At 33.1% G+C, this 17480-nt stretch overlaps 1 protein-coding gene across 2 annotated transcripts in view; it reads right to left on the minus strand.

Annotated features, from left to right (window-relative positions):
• Positions 1-17480, minus strand: part of LOC101901794 (semaphorin-5A) — a 70173-nt gene that overhangs the window by 12715 nt on the left and 39978 nt on the right. The window lies entirely within an intron of this gene.

Here is a 17480-nt window from a genome sequence, read left to right on the forward strand (position 1 = left end):
TATGGGGACAATACCAAGACGTGGACCTGCACAGACAATTTTCTGTCATAGGCTGTAGCATTCGTTGCGAATTTCAAATACCAAATTTGAAACAATTTCGGTGAATAATGCCTCTAAAATCATCAAAATACTGAATATCGGGAGGTACCGTTATATGGGGGCTATATGAAAACGTGGACATGCACAAATAATTTTCTGTCTTAGGCTGTAGTATCCATTACGAACATCAAATACCAAATTTGAAACAATTCCGGTGAATAATGTCGCTAAAATCATCAAAAAACCGAATATCGGAAGGTACTGTTATATGGGGGCTATACGAAGACTTGAACCTTCACAAACAATTTTTTGTCAAAGGCTGTAGTATCTATTACGAACTTTAAATACCACATTTGAAACAATTCCGGTAAATAATGTCGCTAAAATCGTCAAAATACCGAATATCGGGAGGTACCCTTATATGGGGGCTATACCAAAACGTGGACCTACATTGGCCCATTTTCAATACCAAAAGTCCTGCAGATATTTCAGAAAATTTTTTATCAATCTACTTTAATTCGTTCGGATGCTAGGTTACAAAGGGAATGACAAACTTAATATACCCTCCATACTATGATGGAGGGTATAAAAATTTATATCTCCCCAATTCCGAGAAAATGCTCCAAAGACCTTATCGTGTATATTTCTTGTCACTACTGTCTCGAGTGTCATTTCAATGTAAATCCACTATAGATCGGTGCGAGCAACAGCCAGTCAACCGGTCAGATATGCCCACATATTCAAAACAAGTGATTGTGTCAAGATAATGAAATACTCTCATGATCTCCAAAGTATCGGTTTGGCCAGCAAAATTCTAATGAAATCACTGCTAGTAAATGGCCAGAGAACATATGTGTACCTGTGTGTGTCTGTGTCCATGTGTTGTGGCAAGTAGCAGCCGTTGCACCACAAAGTCGCCACCACATTCAATCAATGGCAAAATATGTACGCCCAAAAATATTGCCAACCAAATAGACGCCCATATGGACCAGCCAACCTGATCTGGCCAGGCTGTCATGGTCTATACTTTGTGACTGACTGGCCGTTCCAACACCGTTTGATAGCACAATGTTTTCATTTCGGTTCGGAAGGCAGGAATTGTTTAATTCAGTTAAGAGAATTGTTTATTTGGCGGATTTCAGAGTTAAGATTGATTTGAGTTGAATTTTTGCCATAATAAATAGCCAGAAGGCACGCGCTTCAAAGAGTAACTGTTTTAATTTCGATTTTTTGGTTTTGGCAAATTTTGCTGTTCCACTTTGTCTTAGTTCTGAGCGGTAAGCCGCATGCGCGTTGTTTCAAAAGAAAAACACCGCCAAAGCAGACATATGTCAATATTTATTGCACTTTTCATCAATTTTGTTGGTTAATTTCCTTTCTGCAAGATTCGTGTGGCGTTTCGAATTGTGTTCGGGCCAGGGACGTGGGAAAACTGAAAATTTCAAAGGGGGCTCCTCTTAGCAAAATTTGTTAAATTTATATGACATTCATACAAAAACTGAATTTTTAGGGGGTTATAAGGTCCCTCCCCCCTTTGAAACCACGCCCCATGTCCGGGCCAGGGACGTGGGAAAATTGAAATTTCAAAGGGGGTTCCTCTTAGCAAAATTTGCTAATTTTATAAGACAGTTATACAAAAACTGAGTTTTTGAGGGGGTTATAAGGTCCCTCCCCCCTTTCCCCTATAGAACCACGCCCCATGTTCCGCACTTCCTCTTCTTCTGTTCTTTACACACATTTCTAGCTACTCTCGCTTGCTTTACATTTCAATTGCAAATCATTTGCCTAATTGCCATAAGAACACACATTTAAATGATCTGCATAGGTGAGCGAGCATGACTGTCACTCTGTTCGGTGCAACATGTTCATCTGTTTGAACATTCCATGTAAACACTTGCACCATGACCTATTTTTTATGTCGAACAAGTTTTTTATTTTTTGTTTTAAATGGTTTGTCAAAAAATTAAAACGTAACAAGTGTTTCGATACTCTTCTCCCCCTATCCATCTTTTGATTGTGAAGTCAGAGGATGGTGGCGTTATGATGTCAATTGGCAAGTTTATGTGGCGAACTGCCTTGGAAAAGCCCATGATATGGGCTACCGCAAATCAATTCCATTATGCAGCCTAACTAAAATTGCGTGTGAGCTTTTTGTCGCATAATAATGTTGCCACACTGAGAGAAATTTGAAGTTCCTCCGCCGATATTCGAGAAAAAGGCCTTCAAAACGTGGATTTTTGAAAAAATATTTCAAGGCCTTATTTATAGACGTGGATTTTTTCAAACATGGATTTTTTTAAAAATATTTCAAGGCCTTATTTATAGACGTGGATTTTTTAAAACGTGGATTTTTTAAAAAATATTTCAAGGCCTTATTTATAGACGTGGATTTTTTAAAACGTGGATTTTTTAAAAATATTTCAAGGCCTTATTTATAGACGTGGATTTTTTAAAACGTGGATTTTTTTAAAAATATTTCAAGGCCTTATTTATAGACGTGGATTTTTTAAAACGTGGATTTTTTTAAAATATTTCAAGGCCTTATTTATAGACGTGGATTTTTTAAAACGTGGATTTTTTTAAAAATATTTCAAGGCCTTATTTATAGACGTGGATTTTTTCAAACGTGGATTTTTTTAAAAATATTTCAAGGCCTTATTTATAGACGTGGATTTTTTAAAACGTGGATTTTTTTAAAATATTTCAAGGCCTTATTTATAGACGTGGATTTTTTAAAACGTGGATTTTTTTTAAAATATTTCAAGGCCTTATTTATAGACGTGGATTTTTTCAAACGTGGATTTTTTAAAAATATTTCAAGGCCTTATTTATAGACGTGGATTTTTTAAAACGTGGATTTTTTTAAAATATTTCAAGGCCTTATTTATAGACGTGGATTTTTTTTAAAATATTTCAAGGCCTTATTTATAGACGTGGATTTTTTCAAACGTGGATTTTTTTAAAAATATTTCAAGGCCTTATTTATAGACGTGGATTTTTTAAAACGTGGATTTTTTTTAAATATTTCAAGGCCTTCTAGACGTGGATTTTTTAAAACGTGGATTTTTTTAAAAATATTTCAAGGCCTTATTTATAGACGTGGATTTTTTCAAACGTGGATTTTTTTAAAAATATTTCAAGGCCTTATTTATAGACGTGGATTTTTTAAAACGTGGATTTTTTTTAAAAATATTTCAAGGTCTTATAGACGGAGATTTTTTAAAACTTGGTTTTTTTAATATTTCAAGGCCACTAAAATTGGATTTTTAAAAAAATGCAAGGCCTTTATTTCTAAACGAGGATTTTTTTTAAATATTTCAAGGCCTTAAACGTGAATTTTTTTTTAAATATTTCTAGGCCTTAAACGTGGATTTTTTTAAAAATATTTCAATTCCTTAAACGTGGATTTTTTTAAAAATATTTCAAAGTCTTAAACGTGGATTTTTTTTTAAAATATTTCAAGGCCTTAAACGTGGATTTTTTTTTTAATTTTCCAAGGCTTTAGTGGATTTCTAGAAATATATGAAGGCTTCTTCTGGTCTCATGAATGTGGAATTTTCAAAATTTGTATGGTCTTCCTAAGGATCCGTCAGATTGGATTTTTCTAAAGAAGTTGCTCAACCTTTTTTGGGCCCCATGAACGTGGATTTTTCCTAAAGAATATCAAGGCCCCTTTAAAGCCCTTAATGTATTTTTGAAGAGTATATCATGTCCTCTTTAAAGTCCTCCAATCTTAGATTTTTAAGATAATTTTGAGGTTTATTAAAGGACCCATAAACGTAGATTTTTCTTGAAACTTTCAGAGTCTCTATAAAGCCACTAAAGTCCCCAGGCTTTCCTATTATCATCAGATCACCATCTTGTGCCTAGGCACTGTAAATAATTTGCAGGAACAGTAGCAACAACTCCACGCCAAAAATTGTCTCCCCACTTGGCAACAGGTCATTTCGAAAACATTTTTTCCACAACAAGACACCAAAAAAACAAAAGTAACTGACACTTGTAACCAACTTTGTGCACATTACCCTCTTAACTGGAAACTGGTGCGCCTGCGCACTATCTTTTTTCGTTGGAAGTCAAATATTCGAGGAATTTTTTAAACAAGCATAACAACCAAGCTGAGAAGCAGAGAAAATCAATTCAACAATTGTTAATATTTATTTTACTGACTACAAAAAATTTCCAATTCCTTACATAAATTCGCAACTAAATAAGATTTCAATGTTTGTCAATCACCCAATGAAGATTGTTGGTGTTGTCGCATGAATGAATGGAGGAAATTGAGTTTCGTTCAAAGAAAAAAACACACACAAAACATAAGAAAAAAACAAACAAAAATAATCAATAAAATAAATAAAAAACGTAAAGAGAGAAAAAACAGAAATAACTTCAAGTCATAGCTCAAGTGAAACATAATTGCCAAAAATTTTGAGACTAAACCCCCTGGCCGACCCTTCGTGTCATAGAGATAGAGACAAAAAAAACATGTTTAAGCTGGGGATTTTTTGGCGCAGATTAAACATACCAAAACTATGCTAAGCCATGAAACACGCCACAATTTAAACAAGCCCAAGAGAAATGAGAAGTTCGAGATACAAAAAAAAAAAAAAACGTGTGAAAATATGACACTATGTTTTAGTGAAATAAAAAATCGACAAACATTAACAAAATTGGCTGCGGGGCAAAACCTAAAACCAAAGTACCCTACAAGCTGATTTTTGGAATTTGAAGTAAAGAGAATCTGAAATAGTCATATTGCCTCCAAAGATCGATTTTGCCCATGAATGATGCTCAGGGTCTATAATGTTCAAATTGGTATGGGTTTTATGAATAATTCCTTGATTTGAAACCAAACTCCTCTAGAATGGCATTGCAGAGGTAGAGTGTAAGAGGAAAAATTGTTCTTTAATACATTTTATTACAAGCCCTATAAATGGGGAAATCTGAGGAGGTAATATACATCGGAAAGATATCAGGAACAATTTAATATTTTAGGAGTTTGTTTCTAACGACTTAAAAGTATAATCGCAAATGACCCCAAAAGTCCTATATTTTTCACTTTGGAGCCATGGTACCAAAGGCGAAAATATTGGGCATCAAATTTCAGTAGGGGTCTCCGAAGAAATGAAATCAATATTTTTAATATTAGTTAGTTAAATACCGTTAGCAATTGAGATATGTATATAAAAATTAACCATTCCTGAAAACTCACATTTTTTATTTAGAGGGTTTTTCGATGTGACCCCAAAATCACCCATAAAATTACATTTTAGAGAAACGGTACCAATGGAAAAAATACTCCACATCAAATTTCACTATGAGTCTCCAAAGAAAATAAATCCATAAATTTTATATATATCAAGGAAAAATCGTTTACAATCTGCGTAAATTAAACCTGTAAATATTTAAGAAAATATATAAATTTTTGAGTATGTTTCTAAACTAGGCCCTAATTCGGCTTATTTTCATTTTCGACCCATAGTGTCAATGGAGAAAATATTGCGTATACAATTTCACTACAGGTCACTGAACACGAGAAAGCCGTAGGGTTAAAATACATCAAGAAAAAATCGTCCACAAAATAGCTATATAACAAAAGAATGTATTTTTTTTTGGAAAATTGACTTTTTTTGGTACTTTTTCAAATTTCGCCCAAAATTGATATACTACTTTATTTTCATGGCATGGTGTTAAAAGAAAAAATGTTCAGCTCCGAATTCCGATATAGGTCACCAAAGAAAAGAAATCGGTAAATATAATATATATCACAGAAATATCTGTCAAGGTTTGGGTATTTTAAATTAAAATATTTTGCTTGAAAAGTTATGGTCAAAATGGATACTTCTTTAAAATGACCCGAAATTAATGACAAGGCTCCACTATAGAGCAAAAGCCTACAGGTGAAAATATTCTATATCAAATTTTATTATAAGTCTTCGTTCATAAGAAATCTGTAGGTTGATATATATTAAAGAAATCGTGCTAGGAATTTGGGCATATAGCTCGAAATATTATTATAGGTTATTATTTTTGGCTCATTTAATAGTGATTTCAACTAGGTCTCTAAAGTACATTTAAAACTTAATTTTGGAAAAAAACTTTCAATGGGAAAATCCTTCATCATAAAATTTTACTATATCTCATCGAAGAAAAGAAATCGGTAGATACAATATGTATCATAGAAATATCGGTGGAAATTTGGCTATTCGATATTAATTAACTTTTGGTTAAAAAGTTGCGGAAAAGTTGATACTTTCCCGAAATGACCGGAAATTTCCGATTAGATTTCATTGTAGGGCAAATATGTCAAAGGTGAAAATATTCTACACCAAATTTCAATTGAAGACTCCGAACAGAAGAAATCTGTGGATATAATATATGTTAAAGAAATCGTGGTGGCAATTCGAGAATATATAGCAAGAAATCGCTTTTTGAAGTTTTTCTTTCATTACTTCCCGGGCCTAGCCCCAAATCGGGTTGAAATTTTTATTTTAGAGCAAAGCTGTCAATGGAAAAAGTATTTTTCGTCGAATTTCACTATAGGTCACCAATAAAAAGAAATCGGTAGATATGTTATATATCTGGAAAATATGGGTCCAAATTCGAGAATTTCAAATCAAATTGCTTGAAAAGTTGAGGGCAAAGTTGATACTTCCCAGAAATTGCCAGGAATTTTTGATTGGGCACCACAATAGAGCAAAAGTATCAAAGGCAAAAATATTCTACACCAAATTTCAGGTGAAGACTCCAAACAAAAGAAATCTGTAGGAATAATATATATCAAAGAAATCATAGTAGCAATTCCAGTATACATAGCAAGAAATCGCTTTATGAAGTTTTTCTGGTTTAATTTCATAGCCTTTCGAACAGGGCCCCAAATCGAGTTCCAGTTTTCATTTTAGAACCAAACTGTCAATGAGAAATATGTTCTTCATCAAATTTCACTATAAGTTTCCGAACAGACTATATTTATAGATACAATACGTACCTGAAAAAATCGGTGGCAAAATTACTACATTGCACAAGAAATTTTATGGGTGATATTTTATATATTGTCAAACTAATCCCAAAAATTCTAATAAAACAACAAAATTAGGGGAAAAGTGTCAATGGGAAAAATGTTCTTCGTCGAATTTTATCATAAGTTTACGAACAGAGGAAAATAGTAAACTTTATGTATAACTGGGAAAAGTGGCAATAAATGACTTTTTTATAATAAAAAAAAAATATTTTTTTTGTTATTTTTCTTAAATTTTTCACTCATTTTCAAGATAATCAGAAAATTTCAAATTAAAGTTCAATTAAGAGAAAAATTTTAAAGGAGAAAAATATTCTACACTAAATTTCAAGTGTCAATGGGAAAAGTATTTTTCATCGAATTTCATTACGAGTCAGCAAACAAATGAAATTTTGTAGCTGTGATATATATCTAAGAAAAATCGGTGGTAATTTGACTATGTAAAGCAGTAAATATTATATATGATTTTTTTTTTTTTTTGTATATATTCAAGCTAACTCCAAAATTTCTAATAAAAGTACAATTGAGGGGGAAAGTATTAATGAGGAAAATATTCTACATCAAATTTCACTATAAGTCATCTAACAACAAAAATCTGAAATGTTTCAAATTTGATATTTGAAGATCGTAATGGATACTACATCCTATCCCAGAAAATTGTCTGTGTAGGTCCACGTTTTGGCATAGCCCCTGAGGTGCCACCCTATATTCCGTATTTTGATTATTTTTTTAGCCATATTATCCACCGATTTCAAGTTTCGCATTTGAATATTGTAATGGCTTATAACAAAAGTTACCTATGCAAGTCCACGTCGTCGTATATACGATTTTAAAAGAATTTTTAACGGTTTTTATTAAATTTTAATTTTTTTTATCCTTTTTTTTTTGAAAATTGGCAAATTTGTTCCAATTGGTGGAGGGAATTAAAAGTTCGACCCGGTTGAATTTACAGCTTTTTTATTTGTTTTTGTTTGTTTCCTTTTTAGAATTAAGTACTTTCAGGACTCTGGAGTCGATTTTTAATATTGAAAAAACAAAATAAATAAATAAATAAATAAATAACCAAAAAAATAAATATGCTTTCGTGTAGTTCAATGTAAAAATTGAAATCAATACTAATTGGCAAGTCAATTGATCGAAACGAAAGTTATTTCCGTTTTCATTGATTGATTTATTTATTTATTTTTTTCCTTTGGTACATTTTTTTTTATCAAAAAAAAATATATTTTTTTTTTTTTTTATTTTTATTTGTTTAACAAATTGAACAACAATTACAAAAAACGCAAGAAAGAAATTCACACACAAAAATCAAAAAGTCATGTTCTCCACGCCACCAAAGAGTCGTAGACAGCCAATTACATAAAATAAACATAAATAAAATATAAATCAATAAAATAAATATAACAAAAAAATCAAAGCAATCAATAATGACAACAACAAAAACAACAATTCAAATAACAACAAAACAATCACGAGACAACCAAGTTAATTAAACAGAGACTCAAATTGCCGCTATTTCCAATTTGGTGACAATGAAGGAGAGATGGTGGAGGTGGTGGTGCGGAAGAGAGTGTTACGATATAAGGGTAATTAGAGGGGAGGACAAATATAGCGACATATACTTTTAAAAAATATTATAATAATAACAATTATATAAACGGAAGCGTATGTTCATTTATAATAATTTTTAAATGATCTATTATGAAACTAATGAGTTTTTTTCTTTGCTTTGCAAAACAAAAAAAAAAAAAATCAAAGTTTTGATTAATTATTCTTATTTTTTTTTGTGACAAGTGAGCCGGCAAATTTCGGGCTATAATTGGGTTTGCCAGATATGTGTCCGTTTCCTTAAAATGGATGATAATAGAAGCCTTTGGTGGTTCTGATTAGAAAACTAAATTTAATCTGCTTAAAAAAAAATTACCTTTAAAATATCCAATTCCCATTACTATTTCGTGGGTAAATATATTTTCTACAGATCCCCTTGTTAGGAGAATTATGTTAAAATTCAATGTAAAATATTTTTCCCATTAGCAGATTTGCTCTAAATTCAAGTTTTAGTTGAAATTTCGGGTTCAGATTGAAAATTTTTTCAAATCAATTTCTTCCCTATTTGTAAATTGTTAACCTATTTTGAACGAATATTTCGCTTGTATAAATTATGCATAAAGACTTCATTTTTTGGTGACCCATAGTAAAATTTGATATAGAATATTTTTCCAATTAACGCCTTGACTCTAAATAGATTTTTTATTGGAAATGTGTGTCGTTCTGAAGGCATTGCATTTTTTCTAACCAAACTATTGACTTTCAATTCTCAAAAAACTGTTGACTTTAAAGGAAATTTTAATTGAAAATATTTATATGATTCTGGCGCCCAAACGTGTGTACCACTTTTCTAACAAAACCTTCGACTTTAGATTCCCAAAAGCTGTGACTTCTAAGAAAATTTTAAATATTTTTTTTTCTTTCTGGCGCCCAACTGTGTATTATAGTTGTCCGTTGCAATAAGTTTTAAAGATAAATATTATCCGATTTTACAGCTGATTTTATAATCAGCCCTGAAGCTATTTACAATTTTGGATTTAAAAATTCGGGCGGAAAAATTTGAGTAGTGTGTTTTACTTGTGCAATTTCGAAGCATTTCTAAATCCCACGAATGGAAATTAAAAAAAAAAAATAAAAAAATTTATTTAAAATGTTCTACAAAACATGCTAATGCCCCAAGATAAGGCAACTTAAAATTAATGATATAAAAATTTGCCCTGTGTCTAGTCTTGGCGCCACTCGTAACACCCTTAGCCTTCGAAAATGTCAAGATAGCCAAGTTGTCAGTTCTTGATCTTAATTAATTCGCCACCCGTCAATACCTACCCAGAAATGGATGACAGTTATGGTCTCGTTAAGATGTAAATTTCCAAAGCTCTCAAGAAACGTGACAACGACAATAGATTAAATGACATGAAATGTCATTATTTTGTAATGACTTCCATAATTCATGCCAGCGATTGGCGATCGATTTCATTAAAAAGCAGCTAAAAATATCTAGACTCCGCGATAATTACGTGATTTTTCTAATTCAATACAAAAGAGTTGGAAATGAATGGAATATTAAATTTTTATTGAAATGACAATAATTTCAAAATGTTTTTTTTTTTTTTTTGCAAAAAAAAAAAATGACAACAACAATAATTAACATATTTTATGGGACAATGGTTGTGCTGCTGGTGATGGTGGAACAATCAGCATTGCAAATCTTTTAACTTTAGCCAATGGGTTGGAGGTGGTGTTGGTGGTGGCAAACAATGTGCATTGTCTCAAGCTATTAGAAAAAAGGTTTCAAAAATACTAATAAAAAATTATTATTATTTTTGAAAAAATACTCAATTTTTATTAGCTACAAGTTTTTTTGGTGGATTTTTTTAAAATGTATTTACAAAAGTTCCAAATCCGTCGACAATTGCCAGTTATTGATTTTTGGCTGTTAGGAGGTGGACCCAAGGGTGTTTGATTGCCACTCATGCAAAAATTACGGCCACATCCAAAATTGCCAGCCTTAGATTTTACTTGCATATGCTTGAGGATTACTGGCAAGCGTGGGCGTTTTGCTTAAGCGCCTTTATGGCGTCGCCAGCTAGCCAGCCAGCCAGCCAGTCATCCAAACCAAGCCAAGTGATCATTAAAATCGGTTTCGTCAAGTCAAAAGACACTTAACTATCATTTAAATCGCCAGGTTGTTTAGATTTAACTTGTTATTGTGAGATTGTTGTGATTGAACGCCAATTGTAACCGCCATGTAACAAGTCAGCCAGCCAACCGACCAACTACTCGCTTCCTTCCAGCCCCATACAAGATTGATGGACACAACTGTGTGGCGTCAGATAAAATTGTTTCAAGTACCCAAAGCGCGGTTCGATGAGATTACATGAAGGCTCCATAACCATATCGAATGGGCCAAGAAACCCACGTAAAATAATTTGAAATGTTCCAGTACCCAGATTACAGGTTGAATAATTAACAATCACAACAAGAACAATGTAAAAAAAAAAAACAACAGACTTTAAAAGGAAATTGTTGGACAAGAACAAAAAAAAAAATTGACTAATTTTATTTATTATTGAAGAAAAATTCCGAACCTACAGGACTAATTTTAAACATTAAAAACGTACGTTCTACAGGGACTTATTATTTTCTAGAAAACAGTTCTCTATGTAAGAAGCAATTAAAAAATAACACTGTGCGACAAAAATTCAATTATTTGCAAAACTACGAGGAAATGCAGCAGATTGTGTGTCCGACAATATTACAGTTAAAAAATTTAAAATATTGATCGTAGAAAATTAATAGTATGGAATTTGAAGATACGACACAGGTCAGGTCTGAAAATAAGTATGCTAAATTTGATCGAAATTGGTTCGGATATAGCTATAGCTCCCTTATATATTGTTCATCCGATTTGTTATTTTTGTCCTCCGTATCCGCAATATGTACTCTGGAACAACGATATTTGAGAAATATATCAAATACAACTCAGAAATAACTTTGCCAAATTATATCGAGATCGGTTAAGATTTGGATATAGCTCCCATTCGTCCCTTCGTCCGATTTGCTTTTTATTGTGCATAAGGGTAAGATGAAAAAACTGCAACCAAATACAGACTGCTCACATTTCTAAGCCACTCGTCCGACAGATGTTAAAATAAGTCCAGTGACAGCTCATGAAATTGTTTACAAGCGTACAAAGGCATTTTGGTCAGAATTTTCCAGAAAGAAATTTATTCGTGATGGAATTCAAGCGTGATAGTGTGATTTCTTTATATTTGACTGGAAAACCACAAGTGGCTATCGTTAGAGCACTCCAGCATTTAAATGTGAATAAATCTTTGGTGTCTCGCACCATCGCTCGTTACCGTGCTACTGGTAGCGTAACCCGACCTCAAGGAAGTGGACGGAAGAAAACAGCAACATTAGCAGAAATGGTTCGAAATGTAAAGAAGCGACTTGATCGAAACCCGCGTCGCAGTGACCCAAAAAATGGCTCGTGAGCTGAACATATCGCAATATTCCATTCGGAAAATATTGAAAAATACGCTCGGGGTTAAGCCATTGAAATTCCAAAAAGTGCAAGAACTTACACGGCAACAGAAAAAAAATAGACTCAAAAAGAGCTAAAGAGTTGCTTCGCTTGACCGAAAGTGATAAACTGCCGAATTTGGTTTTCTCCAGTGAGAAAACATTCGCTGCCAAGCAGTTTGACAATGATCGCGTTTTTCTTGCCAAAGAGGTCAGCTGAAAATTTGCACCTTCGCTTGGCCACCAGAACTCAAGCGCCGGCCATGGTAATGGTGTGGGCCGCCATAACAACCGATGGTCACTCCCCGCTCGTATTAATCGACCGTGGCATCAGAATAAATGTCGAATATTATCGCGAAAATATTCTGGAGGGTGTTTTAAAGCCTTGGGCACTCAAACATTTTGGCCGCAGACTTTGGACATTCCAACAGAAATCAGCACCATCGCACTCAGCACGGTGCCACCCAAGAATGGTTACAAAATGAGGTTCCTCGCTTCATTTCCAGCGCACAATGGCCACCAAAATCTCCGGATACCAATCCGTTGGACTATTGTGTCTGGAGTATTTCGGAAGGCTAGGTTGGCACTAAAAAATACCAAAGTGTCGATCACCTCAAGCAAGCGCTTCGCCGGGAATGGGCCAAACTACCGCAGAGCAACATTCGGGCAGCCTGTGAAGGTTTCATTGGCCGTGTAAAGGCCATAATACGTGCCAAAGGTGACCAACTCGAACAAATCTAAACATATTCTAAAAATTGGAGCTTTTTCCGACATTTTTGCTTTCATTCAATGACATTTAAAAAAATTTAAAAATTATGGCGTTTGATTTCGTTACAGTTTTTTGTAGTTTTGTTCTATGGGGAAGATTTTTGTTGTTGCAAAATGGTCAGGCTTAATCCCTTGTTGTTTTTATAAAAAACAACGTTTATTTATTAGTGGAGAACGATGGTAATGTTTACCAGGGGGTAAGGCAGGGAATACCTAGGTTTTGGAAGATTTTTTTCTAATGAAAAATTAACCATTTGTTTGGAATGGGAATAAATTCATTAGTTACGTTGGGCGCCAAATTGAAAAAATGGAAAATATGTGAAAATCGCTGGTTTTGGGTGATCTAAATCAATATTTTGTTAAAAAAAAAACTATTGACATTGGGCGCCATTTTTATCAAAGTTTTTTTTTTTAATTTTGTTGAATTGTTTTTTATGGGGAAAATTTTTTCTAATGAAAAATATCCAATTTGCCTCGAATGGAAATAAATTAGTTTTTTACGTTGGGCGCCAAATTGAAGAAAATATGTGAAAATTGTTTGACTTTGGTGTTCTAAATCAATATTTTATTAACAAACTATTGGCGTTGGGTGCCATTTTTCATTAAAAGTTTTTTTTTATTTTTCTTGAAAAAGTTTTTCTTTTTCTTTTGCTATGGTAAAGATTTATTTGTAAATTTGGGCGCCAAATTGAAGTGAGTGGAAAATATGTGAAAATTGCTTCATTTGGGTGGTCTAAATCAATATTTTATTAATTAACAAGTAACGTTGGGCGCCATTTTTAAGTTAAAGTTTTTTTTTGAAATAGTTTTTTTTCTATGGCGAATATGTGTTTCTATAGAAAAATATAGCATTTGTTGGGAATGGGAATAAATTTCTTATTGACGTTGGACGCCAAATTGAAGAATATGGAAAATATGTGAAAATTGCTTGACTTTGGTGTTCTAAATCAATATTTTATTAAGAACTATTGGCGTTGGGCGCCATTTTTCATTAAAAGTTTTTTATTTTTCTTGAAATAGTTTTTATTTTTTGCTGGTAAAGATTTATTTCTAAATTTGGGCGCCAAATTGAAGAGAATGGAAAATATGTGAAAATTGCTTCATTTGGGTGGTCTAAATCAATATGTTATTAATTAACAAGTAACGTTGGGCGCCATTTTTTCTTTAAAAGTTATTTTATTTTTCTTGGAATAGTTTTTTTTTCTATGGGGAAGATTTATTTCTAAAGAAAAAAAAGGAATAAATTCCTTATTGACGTTGGGCGCCAAATTGAAAAAAAAGAAAATATGTGAAAATTATTTGATTTTGGTGTTCTAAATCAATATTTTATTAACAAGCCATTGGCGTTGGGTGCCATTTTTCATTAAACGTTCATAATTTTTATTCAAAAAGTTTTTTTCTTGTGGGAAAGATTTGTTTCTAAAATAAAAATATATCATTTGCTTCAAATGGAAATAAACTCCTAATTGACGTTGGGCGCTATTTTCGGGATTCAAATTGAAAGGATGCCCTATATGTGAAAATTGCATGATTTTCAATATATTATTTATAAATTTACGTTGGGCGCCATTTTTCATTAAACAATTTTCTTTTTCTTCAAATAGATTTTGTTGCGGGGAAGTAAGTCCTCAAACACATAGGAAATCCATAAAGATGATGTTGGAAACCCCCATAATAATTCCACACGATGTCAAATTCTAATAGAACCCACACCTCTCACACCATTGCGTAGCGTATACACCTTTATTTCAAGCATAGAAAACAAAACCTGTCCCCAACCACAAAAGTGTGTTAATTTTAGCACAACCTCAAGAACACACACACACACGGACACAAAGCTAAGCAAATATCATGAATTAATATCAAATATTTTATGGTTAATATTTTGTTGACATCGATTATGTTTATTTAGCACCTTATCGACAAATTAATATAAGCTCTACAAAGTTTACTTAAAGAGAACAGAAAAAGAAACGAGCAAAACTTTTAGAAGGGGCCACAAAGATAGAAACGAAGAAAACGTTTGCTGATAGTATAACTATGTAAACAATTGTTAAATGCAAAAACAACAACAACAAAATCTAGTAGAACTTTTAGTAAAAAATCAGAAAAAAACTAAGTGAAAAAATACGAAAAAAAAGAAGAAGAAGAAGAAAAGAAAACAATAACAAAACCCATTGCAGCCAACAAGTCTGCGAGGCCAGAGTCACGTCAGCGAACAATTTTTCTGAATGCTCTGGCTAATGAACTGAAATTCAAATAGTGCAAAAGTGGCAAAAAAAAAACAACAACTACAACAACAAAACGGATCTTAAAGTGCCTGAGCAACACGTGATAATGATGGAGAAGGGGACATTTTTCCGGTGAATTTTTTGTGTTCGAAACTAGGTGAAGTGTGTTTCCTTTGATGACGTCGCATGACAGCAGTAATCAATTTACTTGAGCAAGTGAAAAAAAAACAACTATATTTTTTATTGTTGATAATGAGGCTTTGTTTGTTTTTGGTTTTGTAAATTAAAAAAATTATTTTTTTTTGCGAAAATTGCTGTGGGGTCATTATTGTTTATTGGTCCCCCCCAGATATTTCATTTCCAGGAAGTGACTCGGATTTGTTTGCAAACGTTTTATGACTAATACGAAATTTTCAACTTGAAATCAAATATTTTGTTCTTATGCCCATTATCAGCAATTACTCAGCATTCCTGAGCCAATTGCCAAAGGGGATTATTACTTTCTTCGGACATATAGCGAAAGCTCCGGAAGTGACAAAGAACTCTAATTGAGGGGCAAAACTATATAAGACAAAAAAAAAACAATCTTCTCCCTGAAAAAAAAACCTTGAGGACATTTACAAAAGGTAGTTAGGCCTTTTCTCAAAAAAGCTTAGATTGGGCGCCAATTTTCTCTCTATCATGGTAAACCATGTTGGAAGCAAATTTTTAGATTAATTTCATCTTCCCAGCTCCGAAAGGGACCAATACTATTTTAAAATGGTGAACCTCTTTCAAATTTCAGATCTCAGAAGATGGAAAAAGCCAAAGATTGTCTAAATTTTTTCCTCATATGTTTACGTTGGGCGCCATTCTCCACTAAACCTCATGAATTTTGATGGGCAATTTAACCAACAGATGCTATGTTCCAGAACCTGTAAGAATCTACTAGTTTTGCAATTATTTTTGATATCATAAAGGGAAAATCGGTTCGTAGTAACAATTTTTACATTCTTGCAGTTTGGAACAGACCAAGAATTTTTCTTTATTTTTAACACGCAGGAGTACTTCCATTCGCATTCGAGTAGAGAATTAAACCAACTCGTGTTTTCCTGCGAGTAAAAAAGAAATCGAGTACACTATATTTTTGCTAGGCCACTGGAATAAGAGCTTCTATGCGTTGCTCGTTTTCGAGCAGGAGTAAAATTAGTTCATTGGGCGCAATTCTGAAAATATGAAAATGGCGCCCAATCCATTGATAAAGTCTTTTCAAATGAGTGCAAATTTGTTACAATTATGATATAGAGCTTTAGAGATATCTTAACGTTGGGCGCCACTTTTGGATTGGTTTTTGGTTTTTAGAATTACTAACTTTCGAACGTGAATACATTGCAAAGAGTCGAACAATAAATTTCTTACATGGTTTTGTGAAAATTTACCTTATCAAAGAAATGTTGGGCGCCATTGCAAAAAAAAAAAAAAAAAGAAACAAAACTTATGAAAATAGCGTCCAATGCATAGTTAAAGACTTGTTAAATTCATGCAAATTTTAAATTCATGCTGTGTTATCTCGACTAGAAAGTACCAGGAACAATTTAAAGTTGGGCGCCATTTGTGAAATTATTCCAAACTTCTTCTTCTATGAACCTGCCACCTTTATTGTAATTGTTCGCCATAGAAAGTACCAGAAACAACTTAACGTTGGGCGCCATTTTTGCAATGATTCCAAACTTCTTCTTCTATGAACCTGCCATTATTATTGGAATTGTTCGCCATTTATTGTTTTTGACTGCAGGGTATATTAAATTTGTCATTCCGTTTGTAACATCTCTAAATAATCGTCATAGACCCCATAAAGTATATACAGGGTGAGATAAAAAAAACTGCAACAAAGTCAAACGCCATATTTAAATCAAAGCAAAAAATGTCGGAAATAGCATCAAATTTTAGAATAAGTTTAGATTTGTTCGAATTGGTCAGATTTGGCACGAATTATGGACTTCAAAGGCCAATGAAACCGTTACATGCTGCCCGAATGTTGCTCTGCGGTATTTTGGTCCATTCACGGCGAAGCGCTTGGTGGAAGTGATCGACACTTTGGTATTTTTAGAGCCAACCTTGCTTTCCAAAATACTCCAGACAAAATAGTCCAACGGATTGGTATCCGGAGATTTTGGTGGCCATTGTGCGCTGGAAATGAAGCGAGGAACCTCATTTTGTAACCATCCTTGGGTGGCGCGTGCTGAGTACGGTGAGCGTGCCGAGTTCTGTTGGAATGTCCAAGGTCTGCGGCCAAAATGTTTACGTGCCCAAGGCTTAAATACACCCTCCAGAAAATTTTCGCACTGTATGTCCTTGATCAGCATAAAATT

This window comes from Musca domestica, unplaced genomic scaffold, assembly GCF_030504385.1.
Source record: "Musca domestica strain aabys unplaced genomic scaffold, Musca_domestica.polishedcontigs.V.1.1 6, whole genome shotgun sequence".
Taxonomy (NCBI): domain Eukaryota; kingdom Metazoa; phylum Arthropoda; class Insecta; order Diptera; family Muscidae; genus Musca; species Musca domestica.